The following is a 25274-nucleotide window of genomic DNA, read 5'->3' as shown; positions in this document are numbered from 1 at the left end:
ATACCATTCTGGTGGCAGTACTACGCAGTGGATACTAGCTGCTGGAATTGCCTCTGGCCTCTTTCTCTGTCATGTGGCCATGGTCCATTGTAAATAACCAAACATGTCTCCACTGACACACTCCGAGACAAGGAATAGTGCTTCCTCAGTGTCAGTCACCTCAGCTTTACAGTATTGGTGTGATTCAAGGCCTTTGTGCTGTGTGCTTCATAGAAAAGTCCCTGGAAACTGGAGGCGCTCTGCTGACTCTTCCTAATGACCTTCACGGCCTCTGTCCCAGTCAGGATGTGCTGGGCCAGCCTCACCATTGGCGAAGTTACCCTGATCAGTGGTCTGGAGGAGCTCGTAGTCGTAGATACGGGTAATTTGTTAGAGATGGCTGCAGCGCCCTGCTGCATGGTGATCTGCTAACCGTGCTAATTGGCAATGCTGATGTGCTAACGACATTAATACTGATGATATAAAACAATAATTATGCTTACTAACTGCTAATAAAAGAATTTAAAAAAGAAAAATGAGAAAAGACAATGAAGAAAAATAAGAAAATAGAACAAAGAAAAATAAGAAAAAGGAAAATAGAAAAAAATGGGAAAAGTAAAAGAATGGAGAATAAAGAAAAAAGAAACAAGATGGAAAGAAAAAAAGGAGAAAACAACCTGTCAGGTTACCAAAGTCCATCGGGTCACCAAAAATCAGCCTTCTGAGCTATAAGAACTAAAAACCTAGGGCCAGCCAGGGGCCCAAATGGGTGTTTGTAATTCCATCACAATGGTGCAGGGCAAGGAATGGACTGATAATGGCTGGGATAGTCTACAATGGTTTTCTCACTTTTTGGTCTTTAGACATTTTGCTCCCCCCCCCTTAAGATTTATTTATTTATTTATTTATTTATTTATTTATTTATTTGAGAGAGAGGGGAGAGAAGGTGCGAGAGAATCTGAAGCAGACTCCCTGCTGAGCAGGGAGCCCAGTGCAGGGCTCAGTTTCAACCCTGAGATCATGACCTGAGTTGAAATCAAGAGTCAGAAACTTAACTAACTGAGCCACCCAGGTACCTGCTCTTTTTTTTTTTTTTTTTTTTTTTCCCTTAAGGAACTCCAAAAAGCTTTTTGTTTAGGCGGATTATTAGAGTAATGTTACTTTATTGAAAATTAAAATCTGTGGTGCTTCAATGGGCTTTTCCTTTCTAGTTTGGAAATCTAATAATTTCTGGCATTAAAGACCTCAGTGTTTACAGTTAGAGTATTCATTTCCTTTTGCTTAAAGTGTGGTCTCAAAGTGATGATACAAGTCTGTTGGCATCACAACACTATAGGAAAGGGTTGCATACAACACAGTAAGGTACTTTATTAACATCTGTAAAGCGGAGGGATAATGACAAAGAAAATAGCTATAGAATACACACAAAAGGAAATGAGAAGGGAATTAAAGTGTTTTACTACATAAAAATCGGTTGAACACAAAAGAAGATAGTCGTGCCAAATAAGAAAAAAGCTATGCGGCCTATAGAACACAAAGTGTCACCAAAGTGACAGAAATAAGTCCTTCCTTATCAGTAATTTTTTTAAATATAAATGCATTAAACTCCAAAAAGACAGATTGGCAGATTGGATAGAAAAACCTGATCCAACTATTTATTTACAGGAGACTCAGTTTAGATCCAAAGACACAAAATATTTTAATTATGAAAGAGTGAGAAAAGATAATTCACATAAATAGTAACCAAAAGAGAGCTGGGGTGGCCGTACTGAGATGAGTGAAGATAGATTTTAAATCAAAAAAATTTTGTAAGAAGACAAAATAATGGTAAACGTTTACACATCTAATGACAGGTCATCAAATTATATGAGGCAGCCCTTCCCTTTGTAGCCATGGCTGAAGCACCAGTGGCCAAAATGAAGTTCAGCCCTTTGTGGCTTCTGACCGGAGCAAGAACCGTGAACGGCGTTTCGGTGCACCTTCCCATGTTCGCAGGAAGATCATATTTTCCCCTCTTTCCAAAGAGCTGAGACAGAAGTAAAACGTACGATCCATGTCCATCTTTCTGAAAGGATGATGAAGTGCAGATTGCACGAGGGCACTACGAAGGTCAGCAAATTGGCAGAGTAGCCCAGGTTTACGGGAAGAAGTACGTCATCTACACCGAACGAGTACAGTGAGAGAAGGTGAATGGCACAGCTGTCCATGTGGGCATTCACTCTAGCAAGGTGGTTACCACTAGACTAAAACTGGACAAAGACCGCCAAAAGATGCTTGAACATAAAGCCAAGTCTTGCCAAGTAGGAAAGGGAAAGGGCATATATATAAGGAAGAAACAATTGAGAAGATGCAGAAGTAGAGTAATCTTTCTTTTTTTTTTTAAGATTTTATTTATTTATTTGACAGAGAGAGAGACAGCCAGCGAGAGAGGGAACACAAGCAGGGGGAGTGGGAGTGGAAGAAGCAGGCTCATAGCGGAGGGGTCTGATGCGGGGCTCCATCCCAGAATGCCGGGATCATACCCTGAGCCAAAGGCAGACACTTAACGACTGAGCCACCCAGGCGCCCCAGGAGTAATCTTATATGCAACTTTAAGTAAAAACCGTTAAGGGGCGCCTGGTGGTCATTCGGTTGTCTGCCTCTGGCTCACGTCATGATCCCAGGACCATGGATTGAGTCCCTGAGCAGGGAGCCTGCTTCTCCCTCTCCCTCTGCCACTCCCCCTGCTTATGTCTCTCTCTGTCAAATAAATAGATAAAATCTTAAAAATAATAATAATAAGTAAAAACTGTTAAAATGAAAAAAAATACATGAGGCAAAAATTGACAGAACTGAAGGGAGAGAGAATTTTACAATGATATTCGAGAGTGGGTAGAATCAGAGAAGAGAGAAGTGAGGAAATAGAGAACTTGAATAACAATAACCCAACCAGATCTAACAGACACATACAGGACCCCACCCAATAACAGCACGTTCATTCTTCTCAAGTGCACAGGGGACCTTCTCTAGGACACACCTGGTCTTAGGCCACAATTTAAAGCTCAGTAGCAAGATAGATATCATATAGAATTTCTTTTCTGACCACCACAAGATGAAGTTAGAAATCCGTAACAGGAGGAAAACTGGAAAATTCACAAATTTGTGGATGTTAAACAACACACTCTTAAAGAACCAGTGGGGCCAAAGATAAAATCAAAAGGGACGTTTTTAGGGGCGCCTGGGTGGCACAGCGGTTAAGCGTCTGTCTTCAGCTCAGGGCGTGATCCCGGCGTTATGGGATCGAGCCCCACATCAGGCTCCTCCGCTATGAGCCTGTTTCTTCCTCTCCCACTCCCCCTGCTTGTGTTCCCTCTCTCGCTGGCTGTCTCTATCTCTGTCAAATAAATAAATAAAATATTTTTTTAAAAAGGGACGTTTTTAAATACTTAGAGATGAGTAAAATGAAAACACAATATACTAAAACTTAAGGGCCACAATGAAGAAGCACTAAGTGGGAAATTCACAGCGATAGATGCTAACATTGAAAAAAAAGAAACGTCTCTTTTAAGATTTTATTTATGTATTTGAGAGGGAGTGCACACAAGTGGGTGGGTAGGTAGAGAGGGAGGAGACGGAGAGAATCTCAGGTAGACCCCAGGCTGAGCACAGAGCCCCATTCAGGGCTCAGTCTCACAACCCTGACAATTAACGAGCTAAGCCGAAACCAAGAGTCAGATGCTTAACCAACTGAGCCATCCAGGTGCCCCAAGAAGAAACATCTCTAATCAACAACCTAACTTTACTTCCTAAGGGATTAGAAAAAGAACAAACCAAACCCAAAGCTAGTAGAAGGAAAGGGAATAATAAAGATCAGAGCAGACAGACTTCCCACTGGGTTGACTAAGAAAAAAATAACTCCTATTTCTAAAAATCAGAAATGAACTTTGTGGGGATGTTGCTACCAATTCTACAGGGGAAAAAAAAGGATTATAAGAGAGTCCTGTGAACACTTGTACACCAACAGATTTAATAAACTGGATGAAATTAATAAGTTCCTGGAAACACAGACTACCAAAACTGACTCAATAAAAATCATACTTGTTGTCAAGTAAGGAGATCAAATCAGTTGCTCAAAACCTACTGACAGAGAAAACCCTGGACCTGATGTCTTCAATGGTGAATGCTAACATTTAAAGAACTAACACCGATTCTCACATTCTTGCCAGAAATCAAAGAGGGGGGAACACTTGCTGTATCATTCTACGAGCCAACATTGCTCTGATACCAAGGCCAGGCAAACGCTACAAAAAAAGTTAAACTACAGGTTGGTAGCCCTTATAAACAATGATTCAAAAATCTTGAATAAAATACCGGCAAATCAAATTAAGCAGCCTATTAAAAGGATTATACACCACGAGCAAGTGGGATTTTTTTCCCCTAGAATGCTAGGATGATTGCACATCGAAAAAGTGATCAGTATAGTACACCACATTAACAGAATGAAAGGAACAAGAAAAACGCATGATCATCTCGATGCAGAAAAAGCCTTTGACAAAATTCAGCAGCCTTTCATGACTCCAAACACCAGGAATAGAAGACAGTGACTTCAACATAACAAAAGCCATGTTATGAAAAGCACCCAGTGAACATCATAGTGGTAAAAGACTTCTAGCTCTTCCTCTGATGTAGTTCAGGGACAAGGCAAGGATGCCCACTGCCACCACTTGTATTCGTAACAGTACTGGAAGTTCTAACCAGAGCAGTTTGGCCAGAAAAATAAAAGACATCCAAATGGGAAAGGTAAGGAGTAAAATTATCTGTGTTGCAGGTGACATGATCTTATATGTGTAGAATATCTAAAGATTTCATACTAAAAAATAAAAACCTTATGTTAAAGCTAATAAACTAATTCAGCAAAGTTTCAGGATAGAAAGTGAACATGCAAAAACCAGTTGCTTTTCTATATACTAACAGTGGACTGTCCAAAGAGGAAACCGAGAAAAGAGTTCCACTTAAAATAGCATCAGAAAAAAGCAAAATTAGCTTGGTAGGGAAGACAGACACCATCTGATTTCACTCATATATGGCATCTAGGAAATGAAACAAATGAGAAAAGGAAAAAAAAAAAAAGAGAGAGAGAGAGAAACCAAAAAACAGACTGTTAACTATAGAGAACACACTGATGGTTACCAGAGGGGAGGTGGGCAGGGGGATTGGCGAAACTGGTGATGGAGATGAAGGGGCTCACTTGTGATGAGCACTGGATGATGTATGGACGTGTTAATTCACTGTATTGTACGCCTGGAACTAATGTAACACTGCGTGTTAACTATACTGGATTTAAAATTTTAAAAACTGATTTTAAAGAATTAACTAGGTGTGTGAAAGATGTAAACTGAAAACTTCTAAAACTGCTGGAAAAAATTAAAGAAGATATAAAAAGACACGTCACGTTTTGGGGTTAGAAAAATCAATTTTATTAGGATGACATTACTACCCAAAGCCATCTACAGATTCAGTGCAATCTCTATTAAAATTTCAATGACTGTTTTTTGCAGAAATAGAAAAATGCATCCTAAAAATTCATACAGAAAATCATGGGACCCTGAATAGTGAAAACAATCTTGAAAGCTCAAAACAAAGTTGAAGTTTCCCACTTCGTGATTTTCAAAACTTACTGCAAAGCTGTAATAATCAAAACATTGTGGTACTGGCATAAGGATACATGTGTAGATCAGTGGAATATAGAGCCCAGAAATTGACCTTCATATAGGATCAGTTGAACTTCCACAAAGATGCTAAGTCCATTTAGTGGTAAAAGGGCAGTGTCTTCAATAAATGGTAATAGTACTGGGAAAACATCTGCCTGCAAAAGAATGAGCTTGACCTATCACCATGTACAAAAATTAGATCAAAACCAGACTTAAATCTATATAGTTAAAACTATGAAATTCTTAGAAGAAAACATAGGGGAAAAATTATGACATTGGATTTGACAGTGATTTTGTGGATATGACACTGAAAGCACAGGCAACAACAGGAAAAAACAGGTAAATTGGACTTCATCAAAATTAAAAACTGTGCTTCAAGGGACAGTATCAAGAGAGTAAAGACAGTCCTCAGAATGAGAGAAAATACCTGTATATCATACATCGGGTAAGGGATTCATACTCAGAATATGTAAGAACTCCTACGACTCAACAACATAAAACACGATTCAAAATGGGCACAAGACCTGGATAGACCTTTCTTCAAAGAAGATATGCAAATGGCTAATTCGTACACAGAAAAATGCATATCATTAGTCATTAGGGAAATACAAATTAAACCAACAGTGAGATACCACTTCACACTGACTATGATGGCTGTTACTTAAAAGGGGTGAGGGGTACCTGGGTGGCTCAGTCAGTTAAGCGTTAGCGTCTGCGGCTGCCTCTGCCTCCCGCTCAAATCGTGATCCCAGAATTCTGGGATCAAGGCCTGCGTTGAGCCCAGCAGGGAGTCAGATTCTCCCTCTGCCACTCCCCCTGCTTGTGCTTGCTCGTGCGCACGCGCTCTCTCTCTCTCTCTCTCTCTGTCAAATCAAACAAACACATGTTGGTGAGGATCTGGAGAAATTGGAACTCTTGTGTATTGCTCCTAAGAAGCTGAAACAGTGCTGGCGCTGTGGAAAGCAGTTTGGTTGTTCCTTAAAAGTTTAAACAGAGTTACTGTATGTCTTGGCAAACCCACTTTTAGGTATATACCCAAAAGATTTAAAATTAGGATCTCAAAACAGATACTGATACACTGTTGTTCATAGCAGAATTACTCAGAGTCAAAAAAAGGAACAACCCACATCATCAGCAGATAAAAGAATAAGCAAAATACACTGGATGTTAACTAACTTGAATTTAAATAATATTAATTAAAAAGGATAAGCAGGATGTGTTGTTTACCCGCAACGGCATATTATTCACCATATAAAAGAATGAAGTTCTTTTTTTTTTTAAGATTTTATTTGTTTGACAGAGAGAGCACAAGCAGGGAGAGCAGCAGGCAGAGGGAGAGGGAGAAGCAGGCTCCCTACTGAGCAGGGAGCCCGACGAGGGGCTCGATCCCAGGACACTGGGATCATGACCCGAGCTGAAGGCAGACGCTTAATGACTGAGCCCCCCAGGCACCCCAAGAATGAAGTCCGGATGCTTGCTACAATGTAGACGATCCTTGAAAACATCATGCTAAGATAGGCCGCACATGATACAAATACTGTATGATCCCACTCCCAGGAGCTGTTTAAAGAAGGAAAATTCATAGACAGAAAGTAGAATAGGGATTACTAAGAGCTGGGGGAGCAGGACCTGGGAAATCATTGCTTAATCTGTGTGGAGTTTCTGTTTGCTGTGATGAAAGAAAGTTCTGGAAATAGGTGGTGATGCCGCACCACAGTGTGATGCTCTTACAAATGAGGAAATTAAGATCGGTGCCTTCACTCCATACAAACGCGTCTTAACCGACAGGCCTGACGGGGAAATGTGATTTCATAAACCATATATTACCAGCTCGTAGTGTAGTGTGGTGGAGAAGCATGTGCAGTTATGGAATATGGAGTGTTCATCCCTCTTCCTTTTTGTTACGGTAGTTTTGTGTCTGCACCTTTAATTCGTATTTAGCAACGGTGTCTCGAAGCAGGCTGTGCACTGATGATCCAGTTTGGCAGACGGACCTTTATTTTGCCAGAGTCTTAACAACTAGCACAGCTTCAGTCCCGTTAAACCTTCTCTTCAGTAACTTTTGAAATAGAAGCAAAGTGTTGTGAAACTTTTGACATTTCTGTTCGTTTAGCATTTCCTTTTCAGCCTAAAGAGATGGGCCTGTGCTTAAGCATTACAGTTCCTCATTTTACCTGAAACCTCAAGTGGGTGAGCTTCTGTTAGTTTTTCATATCTAGCCCTGGCCTGGTGGTTAATTGTATGTGGCAGCTTGACCGGGGAGGGGATGCCCAGTTATTTAGTTAAAGCATTACTCTGGATATATCTGTGAGGGTCTCTCTGGAAGAGATTAACGTTTGAATCTGTAGACTGTGCAAAACAGATTTCCCTCATCCAATTGTTAAGAGTCCTGAGTAGAACAAAAAGCTTCAACAAGAGAGAATTCACTCCGTTTGGAGGTTTTCTCGTGCCTTCAGGCTCAGACTGGATCTTATACCATTGGCTCTCCTGGTTGTCAGGCCCTCAGACTGCAGATCTTGGGACTTCTTGGCCTCCATATGTATATATGTATGATCCTGTATGTATTTATGAGATCTTATACATTGTTACATGTGTAAATCTTATGTATATGAAGTTTATTTTTAACAACATATTTTAAATCTCATTTGAAGGTAATTGGCAAAATATGAGCTTATATATGGGGCCAAAGAGCCGTTAGGTTCTCTTCCTCCATCTTAGTGGTTCTCTTGGTTCTGTTTCTTTGAACAACCCTGACTAATAAACTTGGCATTAAGAATAGAGTCACTCTTTCCTAAGGACAGATCCCAGAGCATCCTTATACTGATCCTTTACATACCTCTGTTTCTCAGATACTTTTTTTTTTTCCTTAAGGTTTTACTTATTATTTGACAGAGAAAGAGCAAGCACAAGCAGGGGGAGAAGGAGAAACAGGTTCCCCACTGAGCAGGGAGCCCAGGACCCTGGGATCATGACCTGAACCAAAGGCAGACACTTAATCGACTGAGCCACCCAGGCGTCCCATGTTTCTCAGATACTTCTTGCAGGTCAAAGAACTAGTATCTGGTTTGTGAACAGCCGGATGCACTCTGGCAGAAAGTCAGCTTAGTCACCTAACCAACAGGCTTTTGATGGTTAAGCCTTTGAATAAAAGTGAGGAAGTTCATCCAGCAACCATAACAGAAGTGAGATGTAGAAATGAAAGGATGGGTGGCTCTGAGGTGACTGAGAGCTACAGGAAAGCACTCAGTTTCTAGGTTGACAGACTCAAAAACATTTTGAACTAGTGGTAACTGAAATCTTTAAATCTAATCCTCTTTGGAGGGGGGGCGCAAGGCAAGATCACGTCATTCCCTACGGTCAGTCCCATAGTGACTTCGGGTAAGTCATGTATCTGTGTAAAGTGTTTTATTGTTTACAAAGCTCCTTTACCTGTTTATTTGCACATAGAATCCTCCCTACGACCCTAAGAGTTGGCCAGGAAGTCTATCTTACAAGTGAGGAAGAAAATTAAATTGTAGATGTGAGAATTTGTTTATAAAGCTAAGGAGGTTAAAATGGTAAATTTTAGGGGCGCCTGGGTGGCGCAGTTGTTAAGCGTCTGCCTTCGGCTCAGGGCGTGATCCTGGCGTTCCGGGATCGAGCCCCACATCAGGCTCCTCTGCTGGGAGCCTGCTTCTTCCTCTCCCACTTCCCCTGCTTGTGTTCCCTCTCTCGCTGGCTATGTCTAATAAATAAATAAATCTTTAAAAAAAAAAAGCAAATTTTATGTTAATGCATATTTTACCACAGTAAGTCATAATATAAATTATAATGCAGTAAGAATGCTTTCTTTAACTTTATGCTAGTAAATTTGAAAACCTCTTGGGGTGAGGATACTTCTGGAAATATTGAGCTAAAAAGGATGGGGCAGTTTATTCTAGGCTACAGTTAGGTTTTGTTGTGTGAAAGATTAAAGATGAAAAAAGGGTAAGGGGAAGGGACAAGGGAAGGAATAAAAAAGGAAACTTAAGGGTTTCGCTCACCCTTCCCCAAGAATTAGAATGTTTACCAGTATTCATTCCCTTTCAGGCCCTTCTTCCCCAACACAGTAAACTAAGCAAACCATGTTAATGTATTCTTTATTACAAACCTCTCCCATTCTTAACTTTCTGAAGTCTTACCACACCTGCAACCCTCTAAAACAAACAAACAAAACAGGAGGGAATAACATAATGATGCGAAGGATTACTTAAATCTGAATTAGCAGTGAGGGCCTTCTTGCCTGGGGAGCAGGACTGACAGCTGGTTCAGCACACCCTGAACTACTTCAGAAGGTTTGGTTTCCGCATGTGGACATTCCCTGACAGGTCTAACAGCCCATGGTGAAGTTGGGGGATCTTCAGGACGCCTGGGTGGCTCAATCGTTAAGCGTCTGCCTTCGGCTCAGGGCGTGATCCCGGCGTTCTGGGATCGAGCCCCACATCAGGCTTCTCCGCTAGGAGCCTGCTTCTTCCTCTCCCACTCCCCCTGCTTGTGTTCCCTCTCTCACTGGCTGTCTCTATCTCTGTCAAATAAATAAATAAAATCTTTAAAAAAAAAAAGTTGGGGGATCTTGGGGATTCAGTATCAGAAACTCTTTAACCACGGCACCTGGGTGGCTCGGTCAGTTAAGCAACTGCCTTCGGCTCAGATCATGGAGTCCTGGGATCGAGTCCTGCATCAGGCTCCCTGCTCAGTGGGGAGTCTGTTTCTCCCTCTGCCCCTCACCCCTGTTCACACACTCTTTCTCTCAAATAAATAAATATTTTTTAAAAAGAAACAAAGTAAATTCACCCCTAAATGCTCAGGTCTTTTCATCTAGCATGTGGTCCCTTCCCCCTCCCTCCTTTTATGTCATTACCTTTAACTTTGAAAAGATTGAGCCACTTGTCGTAACAGAATGTTCCACATTTTGGATTTGGCAGGTCGCATCCTTTGATATTTAATATGTTCCTCTACCCCTGATATTTCTTGTGCAGCTTGGGTAAATTTAGGTTATATGTCTTTGATGAGAATGTTTCATAATGTCTGATTGTCCCACTATTAGTGAAGATAAGTTTAATCACTATATTGAGATGGTCACAGCTGCGTATGGCTCTTCCTTCCCAGCCTCTGTGATGAGAAGTGATCTGTGAGGTGCTGTTCTGGTGACATGTAGATCTTTAGTTCCCCACCCACCTTTCACCTGTGGCACTAGCATCATTGATGATCTTGACCTAAACCTTTCATTTTCATTAAGGGTTGCAAAATGATTTTTTTCTATTTCAGTCATTCCTTCTGTATTTCTTCTTTCTTTTTCTTTTCTTTTTTTCTTTTTTTTTAAAGTAGGCTCCAAGCCCTATGTGGGGCTTGACCTCACAACCCTGAGATCATGACCTGAGCCAAAATCAGGAGTCAGACACTCAACTGACTGAGCCACCCAGGGGCCCCTCAAAACTTAACTTGTTAAACAGCTAGTTCAGGTTCTGTCCTCTGGAGTAATGCAATTTGGCAAACATTTATTTGTTATATACTGAGGCTGCTGTTTTTGAGTGTCTGTATTCAATGGAGCACATCAGTGTTAATGTTAATTTTTTGCATGTGTAGGTAGAGAGGCCAACTGAAGACAGAGATTTGTTCAGTTTAGGAGGCATTATTTTTCAGTGTTTTTCGAGTTGGGTTAGGGAAGGTAGGTGGGAGAAAGGGCAGGAGGGCTATTCCAGTTAAAAGCAGTGTCACAGGCAGAGTCAGAAGTAGAAAAGTGTAGGGCACTGAAAAGGAACTGAGTTTGGCAAAGTGAGAAGGTTGTGGCTAAGAGAGCTGTTTCTTTCCGGGGATGGGAACAGTGTGTGCAGTCCAGGCTGTCTCTGCACGACTCATCACTCACGTGGACTGGCGGGGAAGAATTACCAGAAGGATACTGGAGAGAATCTTAGGGAATTCATTTCCAGCCAGCTTAATGGGAGGGGGAAGGTTGTCATCTCTGTGGAACACCTCCTGGGTTCTCATCTCTCCCGTTTTGATTTCTTCAGGTTCCCTAAGGGTCCAAATGATTTTGCTTACTCAGAGCTTGTTCTCTGTGCATCACCAGATGTTGGTACGCAGTTAGGTGGTTTCCTCTTTTTCGGCTCTTGTGAATATTGACGCTGTGAACATTTGTGTTCAGGTTTTTGTGTGGATGTATGTTTCATTTCATTTCTCTTGAGTTCATCTCTAGGCATGGAATTGCTGGGTCATAAGGTGACTCTGTGTTTACCTTTCTGAGGGACTACCGGACTTTGCAGAGGGCTGCACCAGTTCACCTTGGCCCAGCAGTGTATGGGATTCCAGTTTCTCCACATGCTCACCAGCACTTGTTACCCTCCGTCCTTTTGATTATAGTCATCCTAGTGGGTATAAAGCGGGTTCTTCTTTTCTTTCAACTTCCAACTGGGTCTGACTTCCCTGACACCATCTGTTGCTGCAGTTCTTGTGCCTAGTGTGTGGCACTGCTTAACCACGCTGCATGGTGGCATTCAGCTTCCATTGAGAATCTTGAGTGGTTCAGCCCCCACTGTGGATTGACTTTCTCTTCAGTCAGTTGTTTGCCTCTAGTCTAATCAGGAGTCGCTGGGTTTGAGTCATGGTACAACAGAGATGCTCCTTATAGGAGCTGGGCCTGGAAAAGTACGGACAGGCAGGTTACAATAGAAGGGGAAGTTGCATGTGGCAAGCAAATAGATCAGAAGGGAGCTGGGGCCATGCCGGGGAGGGCTGGAAGAGTTAGCCCGAGGAGCTCTGACTGTGGTAGTTAACACTGTGTGTTTATAGCAAAGCAGGCTAAATAGAGCAGGGCGACTCTGAAGCTGAGGAAATAAAGAGGCAGGAAGTAATGAGGATTCAAACTGGGGTTGTGCAGATGGAAAAAGAGGGTTGGGAAAGATTAGTTACGGGTAGGACTAGACCAGATGTAATGGGTAGGGTAGAGGAACATAGGAAATAGTTTTGAGTCTGAGAGCAGGAGAGAATATTCCCCTTGGGCAGATTTGGGTGGGTGGAAGGTTTCTGTATGCAATGTGACTCTAGGTGCTAACAGAACACGTGACAAACGTGTGTGCAGCAGAACATTGAGAAAAGCCCAAACCGGAACCCAGATTTGACATCCTGAATGAAATAGGAAGTGCAGCATCGCAAGATCACTGCTTCTTCCACGTCATCCCCTCAAATTTCTGCAGATAGCCTCTGATTACCTTCTCTTTTTTATAGAACAGCTTAATTGAGGTATAATTGCCGTATAGTAAACTGTACGTGTTTATACTCTCCATGTTGAGTTTTGATGTATGCATGTGTCTGTGAAACAATCAAGATGATGAACGAATCCGTTACCCCAAAAGTCTCCCAGTGCCCCTTTATAAATCCTCCTTCCTGCCTACTGCCCCTTCCTTACCCATCCCCAGGCAACCACTGACTTACTTTCTAGTGTGCATTTCTGGTATTTCATTTAAGTGGAATCTGTGTATGTACTTTATGGATATGCACATACTGTGGATGTACTTTTGGGGGAGAGGTGTCTGACTGCTGTCACTCAACAGCATTATTTTGAGATTCGTCCATGTTAAATGTATGAGTAGTTCATTCCTGTTTATAGCCAAATGGTATTCCATTATATAGATGGGTCACAATTCTCCATTCTCCAGTTTGATGGATATTTGCTTCCAGTTTTTGGCTATTACAAATAAACCTGCTATGAACATTTGTGTACAAGTCTGTCTGGGCATATGCTTTCATTTCTCTTGGGTAGATACTTAGGAGGGGAATCATTAAGTCATCCTTTCAAGGTTCGTTTTAGTACTTTTTTTTTTTTTTTAAGATTTTATTTATTTGTCAGAAAGAGAGAGAGCAGCAGGCAGAGGGGGAAGCAGGCTCCCTGCCGAGCAACGACCCTGGGACCCCAGGACCCTGGGATCATGATCTGAGCCAAAGGCAGACACTTAACCGACTGAGCCACCCGGGCATCCCATGTTTTAGTGCTTTTTAGTATATTCACAAGATTATGCAACCAACACAACTATTTCATTCCAGAACATATTGTCATCACCCCAAAATGTATGTTTAATTTTTAAAATGGTTTTTCTGTCTTACATTCCCACCAGCAATACTGCTCCACGTCCTCCAATTGTTCCATATCTTCACCAGCACTTGGTGTCGTCATTAAAAATTTTTTTTTAGCCATTCAAGCAGGTTGGTAGTTTAAGCTTATGGTTTTTGCATTTCCCTAATGAGTAATAATGTGGCTCATCTTTTCACATGTTTATTCATCTTTGGTGAAGTATCTGGTTAATCTTTTGCTTATTTATTTTATTGAGCTGTTTGTTTTCTTGCTGAATTTTAGAGTTCTAAGTCTGTTGTCAGATATGTGATTTGCACATATTTTCTCCATCTTTGTCTTCCCATTGTATTAACATTGTATTAACAGTGGGAAGGAGTTCTTAATCCTGATAAAGTCCAGTTTGTCAGTCCTTCTATACATTGTGCTTTTGGTGTGATACCTAGGAAATCTGCCTAGGTATTTCTGACATTTCTGACAATCTTGAAATACGACTAGATTTTAAACTAAGCTAGGGTCTCAGTTAGGTACCCAGGGGGCATTTACATTTATCATATGTGTCCCTCACTGGATACACTGGAGAGTCAGAAATTGTAGGGGTAGGGGCGCCTGGGTGGCACAGCGGTTAAGCGCCTGCCTTCGGCTCAGGGCGTGATTCCGGCGTTATGGGATCGAGCCCCACATCAGGCTCCTCTGCTGGGAGCCTGCTCTTCCTCTCCCACTCCCCCTGCTTGTGTTCCCCCTCTCGCTGGCTGTCTCTATCTCTGTCAAATAAATAAATAAAATCTTTAAAAAAAAAAAAAAAGAAATTGTAGGGGTAATAGATAAGCCAGTTATCAAAGTAGTCCATTGTTCATCACCTGTCAGTTATGTGAGCATGCCTGTACTTAGCCAGCTCTGGAATGATGCAGGGCTCCTCATTCCCGTCTGTCTCCCAAGTTTTCTGACCTAGCTCTTCCTGCTGTCAAATGAATGCCTAAAGAAAAAGAATATTAACTTCAGAAAAATAAAATTTGGAAGGCAAATCCCCTATCTTTCTCTTCCTAAAAAAAATCCAAGTACAAATGACTTTATTTTTTTACATAACTAAAACAAATAATTACAGTACTCCTCTTTTCCATGAAATATTTGAGAGCTTTGTGGTTTTAAAGAGTTCCCCGAGGGGCGCCTGGGTGGCACAGCGGTTAAACGTCTGCCTTCGGCTCAGGGCGTGATCCCAGCATTATGGGATCGAGCCCCACGTCAGGCTCCTCCACTGGGAGCCTGCTTCTTCCTCTCCCACTCCCCCTGCTTGTGTTCCCTCTCTCGCTGGCTGTCTCTATCTCTGTCAAATAAATAAATAAAATCTTAAAAAAAAAAAAAAAAAAGAAAAAAAGAGTTCCCCGAGCCTGGGCTTTTCTCTCTCTGGAGTCTTCCACCTCTGGGTGTGGCTGGACTCCCTTTGTAAAAGGTGCAGTTGCAGAGCCCATTAGAATCCTGAAGGTATGAGGACCTCCATTCTCCTCTGGCCCATGCCTTGCTTTGCTAGAGAAGGAATCCTGTTGTGCTTGAGATGAGGAAGCTTTTGATCAATTGCTCCTACATACACTTTTTTCCTAAGCCTCTCGTGTTCTTGCTCCTGTCACCTAGATGTTCCCAGTTTTCAGGTCTTTGAGTTCTTCCTTCCCTTTCTAGCCATGTTTCCTCTCTTACCTCCTTAATTCCTAAGGAGACCTCAATTTGATTGAACACTTAATCTATTCTTATTGGCCATTAGTTTGTTCCGGCTCCATTGTTGTAGATCGTACACTGGCATACGCGTCCTGGCTGAGGCATATTGGTATCCCTGAGGGCTGTATTTTGCTTATTGTAGAAGATCCTTTCTTGATTGGACTCTTGCTGCTGTTTTTCTTATCCTTAAATGTTAAGAAAGGATATATTTTTGTTAAGATTTATTTATTAGAGAGAGAGAACACACACACACACACACACACACACACACACACACACTGGCGCTGGAGGGGGAGCAGCAGGCAGAGGGAGAGAGAATCTCACGCAGACTCCTACTAAGCGTGGAGCCCGATGTTGGATTCGATCCCATGGCCCTGAGACCATGACCTGAGCCAAAATCACAAGTTGGATGGCTTAACCGACTGAGCCGCCTAGGCACCCCAAGAAAGGATATGTTTTAATTTTAAGTTCTATATTTGGAAAATGTCCTCAGCCGTGGGGCTCATCTCAACAAGAAGAGTGAAGACTAAAATATGTTCTGTAATTGCAGCGGTTGAAGGACTGAATGGAGAATGTTGTACTGGGTTAATAAGGGAATCACCCGATTTTACCAGGAACCAGTAGTAGCTCCAGAAATTCAAGAGGTGGGGAGATACTGAGCTTAATAGTAATGAGCTAACCACCACGTAATGGTAATGTATCAGGCATTGGTGTCTCTGGTTCCTTTACATCTTCATTCTCATTCTTCACAGAAGCACAAGAAGATAAAACTATCCACTTTTAACAGATTTAGGAATTCACTATAAAAGGTCCAAGGAGGACAGATTATTTACCTCAATTTGCCCAACTAGTAAGTTTCAGAGCCCTGGTGTGAACCAGAGCCTCTTGGACCCCACAGGCCTTGGTTGTCTATTATCCTAGTTTGCATCTGAATAAGGTTGTCTATTATCCTATTCTGCATCTGAATAAGGAGCAGATCTGAGCTGCTTTGGGGGAAGAGTATTGAGAACACTACTGAAGCCAACCATTCCCGCCAACCTTTATATGACCAGTTTTGGATTATTAGGAATCGCATCACTCCTCACATTCTCTCCTTAAGAGTATTGCTTTTTGCCTCTGAAAATAGACCAAACACACTTAAAAGCTCTGTTAGAAATGTTAGCTGTTAGGGGCGCCTGGGTGGCACAGCGGTTAAGCGCCTGCCTTCGGCTCAGGGCGTGATCCCGGCGTTATGGGTTCGAGCCCCACCTCAGGCTCTTCCGCTATGAGCCTGCTTCTTCCTCTCCCACTCCCCCTGCTTGTGTTCCCTCTCTCGCTGGCTGTCTCTGTCAAATAAATAAATAAAAATCTTTAAAAAAAAAAAAAAAGAAAGAAATGTTAGCTGTTAAATCTATGATCCTTTTCAAGAAAAGGTAAGATCATGACTGTCATTTAAATATAAAATGAACACGTCAAAGATTTTAACTCATTAATTGAAGAAAATGGGGATAATGTTACAACCAAAGAATACAAAGAACAGATGTTAAGTGTAGGTCAGTAAAGTTGAAAGGAACATGCACATGAACATAAAACTGGCTCTTCTACAGGAGAGAGAGAATTCTCCAGCTAGAATTCATTTGCATATCCACAGTCAGGGTTCTCTACAACTTATAGTTGGGTCACAGGCAACGGAAGGCTAGAGTCAACACAAAAGGAAGTGCTCTAGATTTAGTGTCTAAATAATGTGTAGTTTCCCCCTGGAGACATCCCATGCTGCTTTTAATTTCAAGTTTGCTTACAGAAGATCAGAATCTAATACTGTTCTACTTTCTTTTCTTTCATATTCAGGTTTTTAAATAGTTGCTTAAAAATGGTTTGGGTAGTGAGGCTTTCTGAATTTAAGTCCCAGTGATTACATATTAGGCTTAATCTGTTCATGTATTTTGTAGACATGATTTGAAATATCTTTTTTTAATTTTTTTTTAAAGATTTTATTTATTAGAGCAAGCCAGAGGGAGAGCATAAGGGGAGGGGCAGAGGCAGAAGCAGACTCCCCACTTAGCAGGGAGTCCAATGCCGGGCTCAGTCCCAGGACTCCAGAATAATGCCCTGAGACGCTCAACCGACTGAGCCACCCAGATGCCCCTTAAAGCTGATGTACTTAAAAGCATTTTCTACTTTGAGTATCTATTCTGAGGATGATAGCTACTGAGCTTCAGCCCTTCAGACAAGTTGTCAGACTTGCAGTACTCCTGCATTCCTAGCATCTGACTTGAAGAAAGAATCAAGGGTTTAGAAGTCTGTAGAACCTTAAACTCTGTAAGAGTGCTGCTCTAACTTGTATTTTCCTTAGAGTTAACTTCCCTCCCTCCTTCTAATATCAGAGAGAGAAATGCTATATAGCCACAGTTTTTTATTCCTTTTATCTATTAAAAAGAAAATTCAACTGAGTAAATTTTAAAGATCTTAACTGGCTTTATTCAAGAAGTCATGAGTAAGGCGGCATCCCATCTAGCAGAGAAGGGAACTCCAAGGAACTGTACAAGATGAAAAGACTTTTATAGGCAGAAGAGAGTGGGACAGGGAAGTTATACTAGTAATGAGTGGATTGGTTGTGAGAAGATCACTTTCCTGTGGGGGACGGCAGGGGTCTGTCAGGCAGATTACCTCACCAGTGTTGACCAGGTAATTCCTGACTGACTGGTTTAAGATTCCATTTCTGGGAGAGGCCAGAACTGTAATTATGTCTCAATTTGGTGATGCTGGGCTTAGCATAAGTGACTTCATTTTGTGCCTTTTGGCTTGTGTTTTTCAACAGATCTTATTCTTTGGAGAGGTGGGATTGGTGTGGTATGGTGATGAAAAAGTTAAAATGGAAGTTTACTTTTTCAGAGAAACTGGAACACCTTTGGAACTAAAGGGCTCTTAGATATCCTGAAGACCCAGCAGCCATTGAGAGTCCTTATAACCTTCAGTTAAATGTGTGAGGGGTGGGCTGCCACGCAGGGAGAGCTCTGATTGGGGTGTGTCCATTGGAGAATAGCAGGAATGCTAGAGTGGAGAGAAGGTACGAATGCAGCCTCGACATGTGTAGTGTGCCATGATTTCTGGCCACAGCTCATGTTAAGATGGGGACTGGCAGACTGCCTGGCTTTAGTGAGACTCTTCACCTCACCCTCATTTGAATAGTGTCTTGGTCAGTTCTGGTGGAATCTGCCTGCCATTAGTCTCCACCCTTCCTCTACTGGGAGGGAAAAGGATACATTTGCTTTCCAGCTGATATAACTCACCCTGCCTCTTTGACTTCTTTCCTTCTTTCTTAGTGGCAGTACCGTACAACGTTGCCTAGGCTTCCCTATTTGGGACCTCTGGGTCGTGTGTCCCATGAATGGTGGGAGTTAACTTTTTGGCATCTAACCTGAACAGGTATGATATTACATTTACATTATTTGTTATACTTATTTTAGAGCTTTAAAAAATTCCAATGTCGGGGCATCTGGGTGGCACAGTTGGTTAAGCATCGGACTTGGTTTCAGCTCAGGGCGTGATCTCAGGGTCCTGAGATTGAGCCCTGAGTCGGGCTCTGCGCTGAGCACAGTCTGCTTGGGTTTGTCTCTCTCCTACCCCTCCCGCTCGTGTTGTCTCTCTCTCTCTCTATCTCTCTCTCTCTCAAATAATAATTTTTTTTAAGTTCCAGTGTGGAGACAGTTTATCATTTACCAGACTGCATTTCTTTTACTTTGACATCTTGTTTCAGGAAGTGGTTAGGAAGAAATTGTTTCGGAATATAAATCCAGCCATATGAAGCACCTCAGTTCCCCATGGTTCCTATAAATGTACTTGAGAGTACGTTTGTGACTGCCTCACGGAATTGTATACAATAACTAATAGGACCCTCTCCGATCTGATGAAACTGTTTCAACTGTCACTGCCAAAGCTTCCCAGCTTCTCAGAGAACGATTTTAAGATTTGATTGATGTTTCATCATTTCACCTTATTCAGGCAGGGAATCTGTAAGAGCTATTCCAGTTGATCAGTGCCCTCAGTTTCCGGTCCTTAGTGTTCCTTATGTTATTGACAGTATTGCATGTTTTGATTTGAACGTTCCTTTGCTCCTGTACTCACTTCTTTCCTTGTAGGCCAGTGAATGTGAAACCATTAACTGAACCTCCACTTTAATGGGTTGCAGAGAACCTAGTATAGTGTTTGCGCACCCCTGGCCTGCCAAGACAAATGGCTGCAGGTATTTTGAAGTAGTTATGGTGCAGTGTCATCCTGCTGTAGTATCTAATGAAAAATTCAGACGTTAAGTAGCATCTAAAGTTAGCAGTTGGGACGCCTGGGTGGCTCAGTCGGTTAAGTGTCTGCCCTCAGCTCAGGTTGTGATCCTGGGGTCCTGGGGTCAATTCCCGCCTACATCAGGCTCTGCTCAGCAGGGAGTCTGCTTCTGCCTCTGCACCTTCACCTGCTTGCGCTCGCTCTCTTGCTCTCTGACAAATAAATAAATAAAATCTTAAAAAAAAATAAAGTTTGTTGTTAAAGAACCAGTATTTTTATTGTGTTATCAAGAATGAAAGAAGATGGGGCACCTGGGTGGCTCAGTCGGTGAAGTGTCTGCCTTCAGCTCAGGTCACGATCCCAGGGCCCCGAGATGGAGCCTTGCATGGGGCTCCCTGCTCAGTGGGGAGCCTGCTTCTGCTTCTCCCTCTTCCTCTCCCTGTGCCCTTCCCCACTCATGCACACGCAGGCTCACTCCCTCTCACTCTCTGTATCTCAAATAAATAACTTCTTTAAAAAAAAAAAAAAGAATGAAAGAAGACAGAAGTTAAGCTGGTAATGAAACAAAGAATGGCCATAAATTGAGATGTTCAGTTGAACATCTCCTAGTGAAATATTCCAGAATTGTTTAGACCTGCACTGTACGATAAAACTTCTGTGATAATGGAAATGTTCCTTATCCACACTGTCCAGTATGGTAGGTGCCAGCCACAGGTGGCTGTCAGGCGCTTAAAATGTAGGTAGTGTGGCTGAGGAACTGTATTTGACTTCATTTAGTTTCATTTAAATAGCCACCTGTGCTTAGTCACCACCGTACAGTATATGTACACCGTCCAAGCAGTAGTTTACTGAGCCCTCATGTGGAGCACACGCGGTTGGAATTGGAGATTCAGGGATGGAGGAGAGACTGCCTTCAAGGAGAACTTTCCTCGTCCTCTGTCCCCCTTTGGGTGGCAGGCAGATGTGCAGCAAGTCACGGTTCAGTGTGATGAAAGGGGGCCCTGGGACCCAGATGCTTTGGAGTGTGGGGAGTGGTGTCCAGAAAGACAGGCTCTCCAGATCGCCTAGACGTTGCCCTCTCCCAGATGAGCAGCCTCCTGGTACAGGAAGGGGGTGGGACCCTGGGGGAGGAGTGGCAAGCACACCCGAGATACAGGGCATATGGGGGTAGAAATGATGCGTGTTCTAGAGAAATAGCATAAGGCTAGACTAGATACCTACCTCGCATGGTTGTCCAGAGTTCCCGTGGCAGGCTGGGCTTTAGCTCTTGGCGCCAGTTCCAGCCTTGGTGGATTCATGCTGTCGGGCCCTGTGGGCATCCCAGCTGTCTTGGCCCCAGACACCTCCTCTTGTTCCCTCTGGTGGTTCGACTGCTCCTCAGACCTGACCCTTCAAAGTGTGCTCTTTCTCATATCAGTCCTTTAACATTTCCCCCTGGGCTTCCTGAGAACTTCTCTGAAGCTTGTAAGAGATGGAAAACAAGTAAAACATCCTAACCAATTAATTTTGACACATTGGACGCTGCTTCTTAGGCATTGCGTATACAGCTGTTCAGTCTTGCTTTTGAAAATGTTCCAGTATTACTTACTGCTGGTAGTGTTCTCTCCCTTAACGTACTGTTATTTATACTGCTCTGTGGAATGATTAGGTCTTCTTGCCTACCAGACAGCAAACCTCTAGAAGGCAAGGCCAGCCATCTCTGATTATTCTTTGTACTGCCCTGTGTGTCCAGTGAATGCTGACATTCCCATTTTAGCACAGGCATCTAGACTGAAGTCATAAAATCTAGCACAAACAAGCATTCCTCAGTTAGCAGTGAAATTTGAGATATGTCTAAATACAGTGTATCTTTAAAAAATAAGGGTGCCTGGCTGGCTTAATTGGTAGAGCACATGACTCTTGATCTCAAGGTTGTGAATTCAAGCCCCACATTGGGGGTAGATTTTACTTAGAATTTTTATTTTACTTACTTTTTAAATATTGTATTTATTTATGTATTTGTCAGAGAGCACGCACAAGCAGGGGGAGCGTCAGGCAGAGGGAGACGGAGAAGCAGGCTCCCTGCTGAACAAGGATCCTGATGGGGGACTCGATCCCAGAACCTTGAGATTATGACCTGAGCCGGAGGCAGACGCTTAACCAACTGAGCCACACAGGCATCCCTTTACTTAAAATTTTTTTTTAAAAGATTTGACTGTAATATTTCTCCAGGCCCTCTAGGAGGAAAGGGGAATATGATAAAATTCAACTGAGCTCATATTATTCCTTGACTTGGAAATACGTGTTCCTGACCACATCCTTGATTCTGTTAAACCAGTGGCTCTTGAACTTTCCAGAGTACAAACTGCTTCATGGGGCGCATGGGTGGCACAGCGGTTAAGTGTCTGCCTTCGGCTCAGGGCGTGATCCCGGCGTTGTGGGATCGAGCCCCACATCAGGCTCCTCCGCTATGAGCCTGCTTCTTCCTCTCCCACTCCCCCTGCTTGTGTTCCCTCTCTCGCTGGCTGTCTCTATCTCTGTCAAATAAATAAATAAAATCTTTAAAAAAAAAAAAAAAAAGTACGAACTGCTTCGGCACCGCAAGAAATTCCACAGGCCCTGCCCACTACCCCCAGCCATCCGTGTCCCAGGTGTGGGCTTCCTCTTTGGGCAGATTCCACTCTGGGTTGGTCACAGCTTACTCCTACCCACAGTATCTCTTCATTTACTGGGTGGATGTAATGGAAACTGGTGGAAGGAAGGCTGGAGTCTCTCTTGGGCCCTAGGGAGGCTAGAGGAGGCTTCCTGCTGAAGGGAAGGGACCTGAAAGGGAAAGGAAAAACTGAACTACAGACTCTGGTGCCCTGGGAGCAGAGAACCTAGATTTAAGGTTTTAGCATTATTCTGAAATACACTTGTGTTGAATGAAGTGTATTAAGAACTTAGCCAGTTGAAGGGCAGGGAAGGTGTTCCAGACCAGGCAAGTGACTTTATTCAATAAAAACAAGACAAAAGCTAGTTAAAAGTAAAAAGGTAGCTTACTTGCCTAAATGCGTGTTGTGCATTCAGAGATAGTGATTGTCCATACCGACTGGTTCCTAAATTCTGCTTTCCATTCTAATCCTGTTGTCTTGAGTTTCTAGAACACCAGCACTATGCTGAGCTCCCCCAAAGTGACTTCATGATTCTACACAAAGGGCTTTGGTCATAGGCCTCCCACTCATCCCCTTCTCTCCTCCTTCCCAAGCTGGCAGTCTTTCCACTCCTGCCCCTGCCCAGGGTGAGCCTCCCGCTCTCTCAGCCTCGCGTCCCCTCCCGGAAGCGTGCGGCTGTGGCCTACATTCTTCTACCGTTCACTTTCCCGTACCTGCACCTGGTTCTGGCACCATCTGATCATGGGGTTTCCAAACAACTCCAGTTTCCATCTTTCTCATTTCCCTATTGGAGGGACATTTTTGCTACTGTTTGAAATTACGGCTTCAGTTTTAATTTTGGAGCTTTCAAAACATCATTCGAGGTGTTATTTTCTTGCCTTTCTCCTGGGCCTAGACTTTTGAAGGCATTTTTATTTTTAACTCAGGCAATCTGTTACGCCCCTGTCCTTTATCCTCTTTTTTTTTTTTTTTTAATTTTTTTTAGTAGAGTATTTCCTGGATTTGCGAACCCGTGGATTGTTAAAGTAGTCACGCTCCAGCTCCCATCCCCAAAGGACACACTTACACTGTCCCATAAGTAACACTAAGTTATCTTCATCTTCATGCATACCCAAATGAGATGATACAGATAATATGCTTAGCCTGATGACAAGCACACAGTGAGTTTTCGAGAGATGCCCTTGGTAACGTTTCATCTTAGGCCTTTGTGTAACTAGTCTTCCTTCGCTTGTTATTTGGGGTTCCTGTGCTCAGGAAGTAAACCTACCTTCTGCAGACTTCCTTACTTCCACTAGAGGTGCTGTGGAGAACTGTTTTTATTTACCTTTATGACCTTTTATGGCTGTCTCCTGCTGCTCTAGAACCCTTGTATAGTGCCTTTTAGCCATTGGAATTGGCTGGGTGATATTATTTGTTGAAGGTTCTGCTCTTGGCGGGGGGCACCTGGGTGGCTCAGTCGTTAAGTGTATGCCTTCGGCTCAGGTCATGATCCCAGAGTCCTGGGATCAAGCCCCACATCGGGCTCCCTGCTCTGTTGGGAGCCTGCTTCTTCCTCTCCCACTCCCCCTGCTTGTGTTCCCTCTCTCGCTGGCTGTCTCTCTCTGTCAAATAAATAAATAAAATTTTATAAGGAAAAAGAAAAAGTTCTGCTCTTGGGGCACGTGGGTGGCTCAGACAGCAGAGCATGTGACTCTTGATCTTGGGATCATGAGTTTGAGAGTAGAGTTTACTTTAAAAAAGAAAGAAAATGCTTGCTCGCTTTCTCTCTCTCTCTTTTTTTTTAACATTTTAGTTATTTATTTATTTATTTGACAGAGATAGCTAGAGAGGGAACACAGCAGAGGGGGAGTGGGAGAGAAAGAAGCAGGCTCTTCGCTGAGCAGGGAGCCCGATGCGGGGCTTGATCCCGGGACGCTGAAATCATGACCTGAGCCAAAGGTAGATGCTTAACAACTGAGTCACCCAGGCGCCCCAGAAAATTCTCTTGTTCCAACTTTTCTCTTTCCATCTTGAGCTGCTCTGTTGTGGGGATCCAAATTCATATTATCCCTCTCTCTTTCTCTCTGAATCTGATCTTAAAACAAGTTACTTCTGGGGCACCTGGCTGTCTCAGGGGGTAAAACATGACTCTCGATCTCAGGGTCATGGGTTCAAACCCCATGTTGGGCAGAGCCTCTTTAAAAAAAAAAAAAAAGTACTTCTGGGATGCCTGGCTGGCTCAGTCAGTTAAGTGGCTGCCTTCAGCTCAGGTCATGATCTCAGGGTCCTGGGATCAAGCCTCTCGACAGGCTCCCTGCTCAAGAGGGAGCCTCCTGCTTCTCCCTCTGCCCTTCTCCCTGCTCAATCTCTTCCTCTCTTTCTCTCAAATACATAAAATCTTTTAAAAAAAAAAAAAAAAAGGTTATTATCAAAGTCATAACATAGTTTTGTTTTTTGGGTTTGTTTTTTTTTTTTTAAGATTTTATTTATTTGACAGAGAGCCCGTGAGAGAGGGAACACAAGCAGGGGGAGTGCGAGAGGAAGAAGCAGGCTCCCAGCAGAGCAGGGAGCCTGATGTGGGGCTCGATCCCAGGACCCTGGGATCACACCCTGAGCCAAAGGCAGACGCTTAACAACTGAGCCACCCAGGTGCCCCAATAACCTAGTTTTTTATTTAGGATTCCTTTTTAGAAGGTATGTGCCAGATGTTTCTAACCTAAGATTTCTATCATGACAAAACTAACAGTATGTTTGCCCTCAAACCAAAGGCTGATTATCACAGATAACCAGAGATGATTATCAAGCCTGAATCTGGGACACATTTGCCATAAAAGTTTGTCACAGTATTTTTATTAATGAAAATAAATTTATACATTCTTGATGTTTTTTCCCATAGATATTCCTAATTTGTTAAAAATACAAATTGCATTTACAGTAGTTTAT

The 25274-nt window shown here is 42.8% G+C and overlaps 1 protein-coding gene and 1 pseudogene across 2 annotated transcripts in view; both read left to right on the top strand.

Moving 5' to 3' along the window:
* The window catches only part of RAB7A (RAB7A, member RAS oncogene family), a 70811-nt gene that overhangs the window by 20982 nt on the left and 24555 nt on the right, over positions 1 to 25274 (top strand). Inside the window, exon 2 of one of the 2 annotated variants that reach the window (XM_026501483.4) lies at positions 18765 to 18867. The exons of the other annotated variant lie outside the window; for it this stretch is intronic. The gene's annotated coding sequence lies outside the window, so the exon portion shown is untranslated. The remainder of the gene's footprint in view (positions 1 to 18764; positions 18868 to 25274) is intronic. 2 annotated transcript variants of the gene reach the window in all.
* LOC130543650 (60S ribosomal protein L26-like) lies at positions 286 to 14739 on the top strand (annotated as a pseudogene).

Source organism: Ursus arctos, unplaced genomic scaffold (assembly GCF_023065955.2).
Source record: "Ursus arctos isolate Adak ecotype North America unplaced genomic scaffold, UrsArc2.0 scaffold_14, whole genome shotgun sequence".
NCBI classification, from domain to species: domain Eukaryota; kingdom Metazoa; phylum Chordata; class Mammalia; order Carnivora; family Ursidae; genus Ursus; species Ursus arctos.
The sequence above is the reverse complement of the archived record's forward strand: the minus strand, read 5'-3'. Positions and strand labels throughout refer to the sequence as shown.